This window comes from Bubalus kerabau, chromosome 11, assembly GCF_029407905.1.
Source record: "Bubalus kerabau isolate K-KA32 ecotype Philippines breed swamp buffalo chromosome 11, PCC_UOA_SB_1v2, whole genome shotgun sequence".
Taxonomy (NCBI): Eukaryota; Metazoa; Chordata; class Mammalia; order Artiodactyla; family Bovidae; genus Bubalus; species Bubalus kerabau.
In genome coordinates, this window is record NC_073634.1 from 8,287,315 (window position 1) to 8,301,474 (window position 14,160).

The 14,160-nt window shown below is 38.5% G+C and overlaps 1 long non-coding RNA gene across 1 annotated transcript; it reads left to right on the plus strand.

Moving 5' to 3' along the window:
* LOC129622787 (uncharacterized) lies at nucleotides 1-13,894 on the plus strand. The gene is made up of 2 exons (XR_008700134.1): nucleotides 1-518; nucleotides 13,658-13,894. It is a non-coding gene; the product is annotated as an uncharacterized LOC129622787 (long non-coding RNA).
* Nucleotides 13,895-14,160: the final 266 nt, after the last annotated feature.

The window sequence follows — 14,160 nt, forward strand, 5'->3', positions numbered from 1 at the left end:
TCATGTTCAGGGTGGGAGCAAAAGCAGAAGAAAAAGGCGCCAAGGCCAGGGCAAGATATTAGGGCCAGGTGGTGAAGCGCCTGTTCAGCTGTTGTGAAAACACTGTAAGTGGGCAGGAAATGAACATCAGAGATTCAGTAAAGCAGCGCGCATACACCCAGCTGCTAACCCAGGGGGATAACTGAGAATCGAAAAGAGGAAATGGTTTCTGAGAAACCAGAGAAAGTATTGCACAGAGCACTCAGCTCAGAGGCTTTTTTTTTTTTTTTGCTATAAAATCGAGCAAGCCCTTCCTGCGGCACAAGGTTGACCACATCATCTGCAGGGCCCAGAGCAAACTGAAAATGTGGAGCCTCTTGTTCATAAATGATGAAGAATTTCAAGATGATGAGAGGAGAGTATTAACTCAAGTGCAGGACCCTTCTAAGTGTGGGGCCTTGTGTCACTGCCGAGGTCACAGCCCACAAAGCCAGGGTTGCTGAAGTATTGGTGCTAAAGGGCACCTTGTCGCTAATGGGGTGAGTGTTGGGAAGCCTGCATCACAAGGCTGGTTGAGCAGCACATGGGGAGCACAGTCTGCACCACAGTACTGAAAACATTCAGTGGAAGATAATCCGAGCCATGCACAGCAACGTGTGATGGGGAGATCTTAAATTAAAAGTAGTCTCAGGATGTCTCTAGTGGTCCAGGGGTTAAGACTCTCAATTACCACTGCAGAGGGCGTGGATTTAATCCCTGGTCAGATCCTGCATGCTGCACAGTGCAGCCAGAAAAAGTACTTTCAATTTATAAGTGAGTCCTCACAAAGGCTTCTGTTGGCTAGGCAAGGGATGATAGAGCTGTTAGGGAAACTGAGGGAAGGAGGAAATTGTTCTCCAAAAGAAAATAGTAATAATAGCAGTACAGGAAGAAAGGAAGAGCTTGGCTAGAGGTGGAAGGAATGCAGCTTAAGGGAGTTTGGGGCAAACACAGAAAATGTAAATGGGATTTCAGAATTTTTTATGATATGATATACCCAGCAAGTCTTAAATAAAAAACTGCAATGCTCATCCAAGCTTAGGAAAAAAGAGGTGAGTGTGTGTGTGTTGGGGGAGATGATTTTTAAACCCAGTTGCAGATTAGAATCACCAGGGAGAGTTTGAAGAGCCTCTGAATCAAGGGAAGCCATCACACAAGTGGCCCAGAGGTATCTCTTCCGGCCCTGGTTCAGGCCCTTTTCTGTGGTAACCCTGTCATTTCCATTGGCCTGTTTGTCTCTCTTTGGGCCAGTTGCACACTTTGAATAACTACAGCTTTGTGATAAACTTTGATGGCTCCTGGAGGCAGCTACCCTCACCTTGTTCTTCCTTAAGACATTCTTCTATTCCTAGTTCTTTGTTTTTCATCGTTGCTTTAGAATCAACTTTTCAAATTACACGTACACTCACACAAAAATCCTCTTATCATTTTTACAGAAAATGCTTTGAATATATAGATCTGTTTGGAGAACTAATACATCAATAATACTGTCTTCTGATACCTGAACATGCTACGTTACTCCGATTATTTAGATTTCCCTTTACTTAGATCAGTAATGTTTCATATTCATGTCCATAGAGATCTTGCATATCATGTGTTAGATTTTTTTCCTTTGATTAAACTAACCTATTTATTCTAATAATTTGTCTGTAGCTTTATTTCCTATGTACATGATAATTCAGCAACATCATCATGTGATTTAGGGATGGCTTTTTCCCAACCACTGTAATCCTTACACCTTTATTTCTTTTCTTAACTTACCAGCTAGAATTTTAACTACAATGTTGAGTAGAAACAGTAATGGTGGGCATCCTTGTCTTATTCCTTATTTCAAACTAGGGTTTTTTTAGTAGATCCTTTATCAGATTAGGGAATTTTCCACTTATTCCTACTTTGTTAACCTTATAGCTATTAATTTTTGTTGTTTGTTGAAATCATGAGTTGTAGCTGAAATTTATAAAATGTTTTCTTTGGCCTGTTGATTGTATTATCTGACATTTTTTTTTTCTATTGATGGTTAATGTAGTGAATTACATTGATTTTCAAAAGCCAAACCAGCCTTGTATTCGTGGAGTAAATAAAACTCGGTGGTAATACGTTACTTGCTATAGATTCAATGTGCTATTTTCTGTGGGGGAGGGGAATTTCTGCACCAATGGTCATGAATAAGTGAGTAAAATTTTCCTGTTTTGAAGTGAGCTCGTTAGCTTTTGCTAAGAAAGCCCTTGGAAACGAACTGGGGACATGTACCTCTTTTTCTTTTTATTCTCTGGGAAAGATGGTGTACTCTTGGAATGATTTCTTCTTTAAGAATTTAGTGGCATTCACTAGTAAGTCATCTGAGCTTAGACATTTCTCTGAAGGAAAAATTTTAATTATGGATTTGATTTTTAATAGTTTTAAGTCTACTTTCTGTCAATTTTGGTAAGTTTCTTGCTTCTGCAAAGATATCATGGAAATCATGAAAAATTTCAAATTGAGTGGCATAGTCATGATGTTTCCCTATTTGTTGTCTTTTTAGTAGCTGTAGGGTCTGTAGTTATTCCCCTTTTCATTGCTTACATTGCATATTTATGGTTTCTCTCTCTCTCTCTTTTTAAGTCAATATCACCAGCACTCAATTTTATTATTTTCACAGAACGGCCTTTTGTCTGTTTTGATTCCTCTTTTCTACCTCATTCATTTCTGCTCTCATCTTCATCATTTCCTTCATTCTAATTTATTTTATTTTGATTTGCTGTTTTCTTCTGAATTTCTTGAGTTGGATGCTTGGCTCTGGTAGTTGGTCTTCCTTCTCTTCTAATATATGTATTTAGCGCTACATGTTTTCATGTAAGCGCATTTAGCTGCATTCTATAAGCTTTGATGTATAGAACTGTCATTATCATTTAGCTCAAAGTATTTTCTAATTTCCATTGTGATTCCTTCTTTAACATGCTAGGCACTTAGAAGCATATTTCTTTGCTTCCAAATATGTGGGATTATCTAGTTAACCTTTAGCAGTTGACTGTGGTTCAACTGCACTATGATTGCAAAAGATACTCTAGAAATCTGATCTTATGAAAATTTTTGAGACTTACTCTCTGGTCTTACATATGATCAATTTTGTAAATACTTTCTGTGTGCTAGAAAAATATGTGTATTCTGCTACTATTGATACAGTATTCTCTCTCTAATACATATGGGCTTTCCTGGTGACTCAGTGGCAAAGGATTATGAAGCTGTTTGCCAATGAAGGAGATGCAGGTTTGATCCCTGGGCTGGGAAGATCCCCTGGATAAGGAAATGTCAACCCACTCCATTTAATATCCAAGTATTCTTTTCTGGGAAATCCCATGGACAAAGGAGCCTGGTGGGGCTACAGTCCATGGGGTCACAAAGAGTCAGACATGACTTAGCAACTAAACAACACTATATATATGTATATATATGCATATTTATATAATATCATGTTTTCTAATATTATCATTCAAAGCTCTTTATCCTTATTGATATTTTTTCTGCCATTGTATCTAAGAGACATGTTAACATTTCCCACTATAATTAAGAATTCACTTGTTTCTTTGTATAATTCAAGTTCTGCTTTATATATTTTGAGGCTATGTTTATTAAATGCATAAATATTTAGGACAGTTATATCATCCTGGTGAATACATCTTATTAAAAGGATGATGTGTCCCTCTTAATCGCTAATGATGATTTTTGCCTGAGAAGACATAGATAGAAAAATACTGCTAAGACTAGTATCAAAGAGCATACCACCAATATTTTATTCTAGGAGTTCTATAGTTTCAGGTCTTACAGTCAAGTCTTTAATCCATTTTCAGTTGATTTTTGTGTATGGTGTAGGCTAGTAGTCTAGAATCTTCTTTCTGAATGTGGCTTTACAGTTTTCCCAAACATCATTTATTGAAGGGACTATCTCCATTGTATATTCTTCGCTTCTTTGTCATAAATTAATTGTCCATATATGTGGGGATTTATTTCTAGGCTTTCATTTCTATTCTATTTTTCTGCTAATACCATGCTGTTTTGATTATCAAGGCTTTGTAATATAGTTTGGAATCAGGCAGTATGACTATCTCTAGTTTTATTTTTTTCTCAGGGTTGTTTTGGCTATTCAGGGTCTTCTGTGGTTCCCTATAAATTTTAGTGTTTTTTTTTTTTTTTCTATTTCTGTGAAAAAAATGTCCTTGGATTTTTATAGAGATTACACAATCAAAGTGTAATTAGTCTGTACATTAGTTTAGGTAATATGGACATTTCAATAATGTTAATTCTTCTAATCCATGAGCACAGTGTATCTTTCCATTTATTGTGTCTTCTTCAATTTCTTTCAATAATGTCTTATAGTTTTCAGTGTACAAGACCTTCAACTCCTTGGTTAAATTTATTCCTAGATATTTTTTTGTTTTGGTTGTGATTCTAAGTGGAATTATTTTCTTGATTTCTCTTTCTGCTAGCTCATTATTAGCATCAAGAAATGCAAAAGAATTCTGTGTGTTGATTTTGTACCTGCAACTTTTCTGTATTTGTTTATTTCTAATAGTTTTTTGGTAGAGTCTTTAGGGTTTTCTATATATAAGATCATGCCATCTGCAAATGGAGGTAGTTTTACTTCTTTCCTTCTGATTTATATATCTCATGGCTTCCTCTAATTGCTATGGCTAGGACTTCCAGTTGAATAAAAAAGAGTGAGCACTCTTGTCATATCCCTGATCTTAGAGGAAAATCTTTCAGCAGATGGACCCCTTAAAAGAAAGACTGGGAGATGGGTGACTTTCCCTGTTCCATCTGTGCTGAGTCCTTGGGTGATAAGCCACAGTGAGTGCTTATGTGTCCATTAATAACCTCAGTAACCTCTTCATTTGCCATATCTATATGAGTTCCATGGACACAAGATCCATTGGTTTTCAGAGGTAGGTGTTTGGGGGACCTATCCCTTGGGTGAGAGTCTGAAAAGTTGGGGTGCTAAATTTAGGGTTCAAACCCTTTGCTCCTTAGTGATAAACCAGGAATGTGGAGTTACCACCAGACTGTACGATGCTGTGCCAGGGGTGGGGTTTATGGAAGAGTACATCTCAAAATTTCCTCACATTTCACTGTGGATATTTTCTCATTTGCTGATATGCAGGAGTCTCTCAGATAGTTTTCAAATTTCTTTCAGAGGTAATTGCTCTGTGTATATCTGTACATTTGGTGGAGAAGAGTAGCCTCCTATACTACCATCTTGATCAACCTATTTTACCTTTATTATTAAAGGATATTTTGCTAGGTTTACAATTCTAGATTGACAGTTTTTGCCCCATCAACTAAAGATATTATATTACTGTCTCTGGCTCTATCTTGTCTGTTTAAAAGTCAGCTGTCAATATTACTTTATTCCCTTGAAGGTAAGGCCTCTTTTTCCTCTGACTGCCTCTAAGATTTTCTTTTTTGCTTTTTCTCTCAGCAGTTTTACTATGATGTATATAGAATGTGGGTTCCTTTTTCTTTATCCTCCTTGAGGTGCTTAAGACATATCATCTGAGTTTGATATCTTTTAATCAGTTTTGGTTCATTCTTAGCCTTTATCTCGATAGCTTTTAATTATTGATTTTGACTCATTCTCTCTTTCCTTTTGTTCTGAGACCCCAATTTCATGCATATTAGAATTTCTCACTGTCATCTCTTCTACTGTCTTTCAAAATTTTAATTTTTTGTCTTTTAAATCTCCTTTCTGAATATTTTCTTATAATGTATTTTCCAGTTAACTAATTCATTCTTCAGTGGTGTGTAATCTGCCTTTTAAGACATTTACTGAGTTCTTGATGGAAGTATCATGTTTTTTGATTCTAGAGTTTCCATTTGATTCATTTTCATAGTTTCTCATCTTCTGTTAAAATTCTCCATCTTACCTGCTTTCAATTTAGACATCATAGTTATCTTAAAGTTTGTATCTAATGATGTCTTTATCTGGAGCCCCTATAAGTATACTTCTACTGTCTATTTTTTTCTGCTGACAAGTCATTCGTATTTTCATAGCTCCTTCTCTAAAGTTTTTTTTTAAATGATGGACATTGTATTTGCAAAATAATTTTCAGAAGTAATTTGAGGCCTACAGTGATCTTATTTTTCTCCAGAGAAGTACATCCCTTTCTGCCAGGTTCTTAGGCTCATTAGCAATTTAGGACTACCTTTATATAATTTCACATGCTGGGGAATTTTAAATGATAAAAAAGCACCTTTTAGGGGCACATAGTTCCCATTTTGGGGGGTACACTCCTCGAGATTCCAGTCCTTACAATTGGTGTTCATTACGCTTCGTTTTTCTTTATGGACTTTTGTCACCACCTGAGCCCGACAGGCCTGCCAGCAGCTTGTGTTGTCCTCTCATCACTGCCTTCAAAGTTGACCCTCAGACAAAATGTAGTCCTAGACGCCACACACACTTCCCTTAGTTTCTGTTTTCTTCTGGAGCATGGTTCTGCAATCCTTCACTTAACGTTTAGATCTCTAATGCCTTTATATTCTAATTATTCACAAAGTTCTTCCTTCAGATGTACTGAATAGATGCACATGTGCTATGAAAAACAAAGCTATTCTTGGGTTTGGGTAATGTGCTCTGAAAATGACCTTCACAGGATGGCTGTGAACTATCCTTCGTATTATTAATAGTTAAGAGCACAGGATTTGGTTCCAGCAAATCTGGTTCAAATCTTTGTTTTGTTTCTGTTAGCAGTGAGATTTACAGCAACTTAATTAAACTTTCTGATTCTCACTTCTCTCATGGGTAAAATGCGAATGATGATTACAGCTCCTTTGCTGACAAATAAATAGAACAATATTGTAAAGATACAATACAGAGTTGGCATCTAGTATAAGGACTGATCAAATGGCAACCATTCTTATTCAATATGAATTATTTAAATATTTAATAACAGGAGTCAAACATAACTATTTTAGATTTAAGATGGTTACAATTATGGGAATTTTTTTTTTCCTCTGGTATTGTATTTCAGAAAGAAACTCTTAGGTCATGTCTCTGGGGTCCTGGAAATACTTGCTTTGTAATTTTTTCATACTCAAATCTCAGCAGTGTTTATGCTGTAGAACTCAGAAACCCAGTGGAATACTTCTTTGCATTGTGGGGTCAATTACAAGCTCCAATTAAAGCAAATCTGGCTTTGCCTACATGTAAGGTTCAAAAGTATACCTGCAAGCAGAGATGTATGAGATTTCTGCTTATGTGTCTACGTTTCTACAACAGCTCCAATTGTGTTTATGCCTCTACCAGTTAGTTCCCTCTTCACCCACAGGTAAGGCCAAAGGCACATTAGCAAAAAGTCCCTATGATGACCCTCTGGGGCCCTGTTGTTCTAGCCCTACTTTTCAACCACTTGGCCTTGTTTTATATGTCTAGAGATTAGCTACTCTTCAGGAGACTATTCCTGCCAATTCTGCCTGTTGGGCACTTGAAAGCAGGTTCATTTAAACATCAATAACTAGGAGTCCTCATTGACCTCATGCTGCTTAATTCCTAACCTAGTCTTGACCCCCAGAACAAAATCTTGTGAAAAGTCAATAAAAGTAGCAAACAGTGTTATATTATCCTTGGCAGACTTTGCAAAACAAAGATAGGATTTAACAATAGTTCATCACAGGCTTAATAGTTGCTAACAAGTATTGAGTGTTTACATGCACATATGCGCTCACGGATGCACAGAACAACCAAATGAGGTAGGCACTGTCGTTATCCCTGTTTTACAGGGGAGGAATTATGGTAAGGAGATACAACAGGTCCATCCTAGAGGAAATCAGTCCTGAATAGTCATTGGAAGGACTGATGCTGAAGCTGAAACTCCAATACTTTGGCCACCTGATGCAAAGAACTGACTCATTGGAAAAGACCCTTATGCTGGGAAACATTGAAGGCAGGAGGAGAAAGGGACGACAGAGGATGAGATGGTTGGATGGCATCACTGATTAAATGGGCATGAGTCTGAGTAAACTCTGGGAGTTGATGATGGACAGGGAGGCCTGGCGTGCTGCAGTCCATGGGGTCACAAAGAGTCGGACACGACTGAGCAACTGAACTGAACTGAACTATGGTTTACTGGGGCAGAGTATTTAACCTGAGGCCACAAACCATACACCAGGCTCCTATCAGCAACTCCTGGAGTCTAGGTGCTGTCCCTGAAGAATCTTAGACTGAAAAACTGAGACTCAGTGTAGCACAGAGGAAGCAGCTGTGAAGTTTTGAAGGAATGACCAGAGAATAGATCTATAGTTATTCTGCAGAATTGCTCTGTTAGAATGGGGTAGAATATGGCTTTTTTGGGTGGGCAGTAGAATAAACGTTTAGTTTTCAAGTACATGTGGAACATTTCAAAATTTGACTATGTGCTTCACCAATGAAATTAAGTTATAAACCAATAACAACAACAACTTAGAAAGAAAGCATAGGAGTACTTTCTAGCAGTGAGAAAATGAGACAAAAATCATAATGATATTAGAATGTTTTAATACTGAATGATAATATAAATGGCACGTGTCAAAACAAGAGAGATATAGCAATACTTAAGGGGAATGTATGTATGCTTAGTCATGTCTGACTCTCTGCAAACCCTGGACTGTAACCTGCCAGGCTCCTCTGTCCATGGGATTTGCATACCCTTAAATACATTAGAAAAAATAAAGTCTCATACTTTATTTTTAATTGCAGCATAGCTTATTTATACAATGTTGTGTTAGTTTGGGTATACAGCAAAGTGGTTCAGTTATACATACATACATATATATGTATAATATATATAATACATGTGTGTATACATATATTCTTTTTCAGATTCTTTTCCCTTATAGGTTATTACAAAATATTGAGTATAGTTCCCTGTTCTATACACTAGGGCAGTGTTGGTGGATTGTGCTTTTTAAGACTATCCTGATAAGAACAGAGACCTAAGGATCTAATTCAAACAATTAGGTTAGCAAATATCCAAATCAATGCATCAGAACAGGGTGAGAGGATTCTGAAAGCAAAGGAGAGCATCTGGCCATGTAAGTGGTCATGTTCAATAAATAATCCATTAGAGGAGGCATTAGCAGATCCTGAGAAGAAGCTTCTTAGAGAAACTTACAATGGGCTAGATGAGAGGTAAGGCTCCTGAAAGTACAGCTGACCCTTGAACGACACAGGTTTGAATCAGTATGTCCACTTAAATGTAGCCCCATTCAATAGGGAATACTGCAGTGATACAGGGTGGGCGGTCCGTCGACGCCATAGAACTGAGGATGTGCAGCACCAACGCTAAGTTAACATGGATTTTCCACTCTATGGAGGTTGGTACCCCTAACCTGTGCACTGTTTGGGGGCCGACTGTTTAAGCCTGTGAAAAATGAACCTTCTAGTCACTGGATTATGTGTTTCCATAAGATCTCTGACTAGAACCACTTAGTGGGTAACCAGGTTACAGCGCTTACCCTCACCAAGGATTCTAACAGCCCAACCCAAGGCCCTCCACACAAGTCTTTGTACTTGAGGATCTTTTACTGAGGTGACATGGAATTATAGTAAGAATAAAATTGCTTAGTGGTCCTGCTGCCCTGACTACTAGTTTTGTTTTATCCCTGTGACTATTTCTCCAACCAGAAGCCTGAAGCCTGGAGGGTGAGGACCCCACCAACCCAAATAGTTCTCTACTACCCCCACTTATCTGAGAGGAGGAAATAAACTTCCCCCTTAACTCTTTTGTTTTTTAAGTCATGCCTTGCAGTTTGCAAGGATCTTAATTCTTAATTCATGGAACCCATGTTCCCTGCAGTAGTAGGGCAGAGTCTTAACCACTGGACCCCAGGGAATTCCCACTCCCCTTAACTTCTTGAGACAAATTAAAATGTAGCTTCAGAAGATTATCATAAGATTGAAGGGTTCTTCCCTTCACCCCAGGCTTTCAACCTAATAAGACGAGTCTAAGTATGGATACGCAGAAGGTGATGCCACCTCACTCCAGTACTCTTGCCTGGAAAATCCTATGGACACAGGAGCCTGGTAGGCTGCAGTTCATGGGGTCACAAAGAGTCAGACATGACTGAGCGACTTCCCTTTCACTTTTCACTTTCATGCATTGGAGAAGGAAATGGCAACCCACTCCAGTGTTCTTGCCTGGAGAATCCCAGGCACAGGGGAGCCTGGTGGGCTGCAGTCTCTGGGGTCGCACAGAGTCGGACACGACTGAAGCGACACAGCAGCAGCAGCAAGTATGGATAGAAATAGATTTGGGGACTGCTAATATTAAAGTCTTTTCATACTGTTTATGGGGTTCTCAAGGCAAGAATACTGAAGTGGTTTGCCATTTCCTTCTCCAGTGGATCACATTCTGTCAGATCTCTCCACCATGACCCACCCATCTTGGGTTGCCCCACGGGCATGACTTAGTTTCATTGAGTTAGACAAGGCTGTGGTCCTAGTGTGATTAGATTGACTAGTTTTCTGTGAGTATGGTTTCAGTGTGTCTGCCCTTAGTATAATCTAATTGTTTCCAACACAGAGGAGACTTTAAACCTAAATTACCATAGCCTGGTGTTATCTATATAAATCCATCCCATAATTGTGGGAGATTTTTTCCTCCTTTGCTGAAACTTTTCTTGTTGCTCTGATTGAGCTTGAGTAATAGAAAAAAGCTCAAATTTATGGCCAGAGTCAGAGCAGACATACTTAATTGGCAAGGAGATCCAACCAGTCCATTCTAAAGGAGATCAGCCCTGGGATTTCTTTGGAAGGAATGATGCTAAAGCTGAAACTCCAGTACTTTGGCCACCTTATGCAAAGAGTTGACTCATTGGAAAAGACTCTGATGCTGGGAGGGACTGGGGGCAGGAGGAGAAGGGGACAACAGAGGATGAGATGGCTGGATGGCATCACTGACTCTATGGACGTGAGTCTGAGTGAACTCCGGGAGTTGGTGATGGACAGGGAGGCCTGGTGTGCTGCAATTCATGGGGTTGCAAAGAGTTGGACACGACTGAGCAACTGAACTGAGCTGAACTGAACTGAATATTAAAGTGCTGGTGTGAAGGTGAAATGATCTGTGACACCTGTTCCAAAGATGGTGGAGGCGAGGGGAGGGTGGTCACAGAGGCTAAAGCAGTGGCTTCCCAACTGAAGATTAAAGAAAATGAAGTTCACATAGGTTTGCTCTGTATCCCACTAGTCATTAATCCTGGATAAGGCTTGGACCACTGTATCTTGAAAGAATGCTGGTTCTGTGGACATATTTATTTAGAAAGTGCCAGAGCTGGTCAAGGCTTTGAGACAGATCTTAAAGGATGGTTTGGTCAGCGGAAAAGGGGTTCGTTCAAATCAGAGGAAAGCCAAGGGGTGAGGATGACTCTGAAATTCTCACTCAGACAACTGATGGGCAGTGCTGCCAAGATAATGGATGGAGGAGATGTCAGTCAAAGTCGTGACAAACATGGTATCTGGCCACGCGTGGGAAGTCCTTCTTCAAGACACTGGTGGACCTTAATCAGAGTTACTGTCTCAATCTGCCTTCATCTGTATTTACACAATTGCAATGTTCCTATAACTTTCTTATGGGTACATTTGTGACTATCCTAGAGCTTCAGTCTTTATATATTTTCAATATGTTATTGACTATAATGGGATGTCATCTACTGAGGGCTGAGATGATCAATCCTGAGAGAACTCTCCACAAGCAGGAACTTTATTTCAAATGCTTTACTGTCAGCTTTAGATAATAGGTAGGCTGCAATCTTTCTTTTTCATGGGGCTTTCCAGGTGACTCAGTAATAAAGAATATCTGCCAGTACAGGAGATACAAGAGATGTAGGTTCAATCCCTGGGTCAGGGCTTCACTATTTTGCCAGGAAAAGCCCATGGACAGAGGAGCCTAGCAGGCTACAATCCATGGGATTGCAAAGAGTAGGACTGAGCAACTGAGCACACATGTTCTTTCTTTTTTCATGTCTCACAAACATCTAATGAGTTTGTGGATTCATATTTAGTACATGAGGAAATTAAGGCATTAATCTACAGCATCTTCAAGGATGTAAGGAACGGTTGCAAAACTAAGAGGTAGTCATAGCCCAGATGCAAAGAACAAAAATGAACACAGCAGCAAAGTTACCCATCCCCAAATAAAGACAATGTGACTCAGCAATGAAAAGCTACATCACCGTACACGTGATCTAAAACTGAGTAACTGAGAACATGTCTCTGAAGAGCAAAGGAAAGCAAAATGGCTCTTTAATAAACTAAATCAATGTCTCTCAAATTATGGGTTTTCTAATTGAGCATTTCCCAAAATGTGCTTTTCCCAATGCCTATTACCAATGAAAGGCGCTGAGAAGAGCAGCTGCAAAGGAAAACTAACTTCATTTAACCCAGAGCTGATCAAACTTATTTGACCTGGGAATGCATTTTTCATGGAACATCTATTATCAAATCCCTAAAACGTGTGGGGAATGTTGAATTAAGAAACCAGTTCATGTGGTGCAACCACTACAGAGAACAACATGGTAAACTAAAAATAGAGTTGCCATATAATCCAACAGTCCCACTCTTGGGCATATATCCAGGCAAAACTATAATCCAAAATGATAGATACATGTATGCCTACGTTCATAGCAGCACTATTCACAATAGCCAAGACACGAGGACAACCTAAATGTCTATCTACCATGAATGAATAGAGAAGATGTGGTATATACATTCAATGAAATATTACTTAGCCATTAATAAAATGAAATAATGCCATTTGCAACAACATAGATGGACCTAGAGATGATGTACTAACTGAAATAAGTCAGACAGAGAAAGACAAATACCATGTGATATTACTTGTATGTGGAATCTAAACTATGACACAAATGAACCTATATGAAATGGAAATAGACTCAAAGACATAGAGAGCAGACTTGTGGTTGCCAAGGTGGGGCGGCGGGAGGGTAGGACTGGGAAGTTTGGGATTAGCAGATGGAAACCATTACATATAGAATGAATAAACAACTAGGTCCTACTTTGTAGCACAGGGAACTATATTCAATACCCCATGATAAACCATAATGGAAAAGAATATGAAAAAAAAATATGCATGTATAACTGAATCACATTGTTGTATAGCAGAAATTAACACAGCATTATAAATCAACTATACGTCAATGATTTTTTTTAAAAAAGCACAGGACAACATATGTTGTAATTGTCTTCACTCAACATGAGAATCTCTGATGCTTAACAGAAGGATTTTATCCATTAAAAAAAGAAAGCAATCCATGGTTTAATGTCATGGTGTCTGGTGTAGCAAGGTGATCCATACATGCTTATTTTTTAATTTTCAGAGTAGTTTTTTTAATAACAAAGTCATTATTTGTCATCAAGTTTTTAAGTAGATTTTTTAAAAAGTGAAGTAGCAGTGATCTTCAGAATCAGGATAAAACCTTAGAATTAGGAAGAATGTGGCTTTCTTAACATCCACTAAAAATAATTTAAGAAATTTCTACCATCTCATGACCTGCCCAACCCAGGAATAAATTATTCCCTCTAGTTCCTCAGCTCATAGTTCCTCTGAAACTGTTAATTCTGCTTAGATGCCTTCTGAGTGTGAGTGAAATTTAATTATCTCATTTTCTTTAATAGCAGAGTGCAGATTAATTGCTTAAGAAGAAAAGATGGCTGTTCCATGAGTGGAAAGGTACAGAGTCCTTGGTGCTCAAGATATGGCCATCAAGATGGAAGCTTTAACTGGAGAGCCTGTGAAAGTGCATATTTACAGAAAAGACAGAGCTTTTATTCATATAACCTGATTTTTCATTTATGTTAAAATTTATTTGGTTTTATGGAATGAGGATTAAAGTGTTCATCCAGCAAACAGCAGTTCAAATTTTGGCTTCATCACTTACTAGCTATTTAACCACAGGTAGGTCTCTGAGCTTCAGTTTCCTCTTTGTAAAATGGCATTAATAGCTCAGCAAACTAGAATAAAGTCTTTGTCATTTTAGCCTTTTGAAATCTTCAGGATGAGTGCGGCTCACCATCTTGCTCCCCTCAAGCAAAGCTTCCTTGCAGACACCCACCCCCATCCCACTCACAGTTCTCAAGGAGAGAGATCCAGTCAGGAAACAGATCGCTGACAATAAACT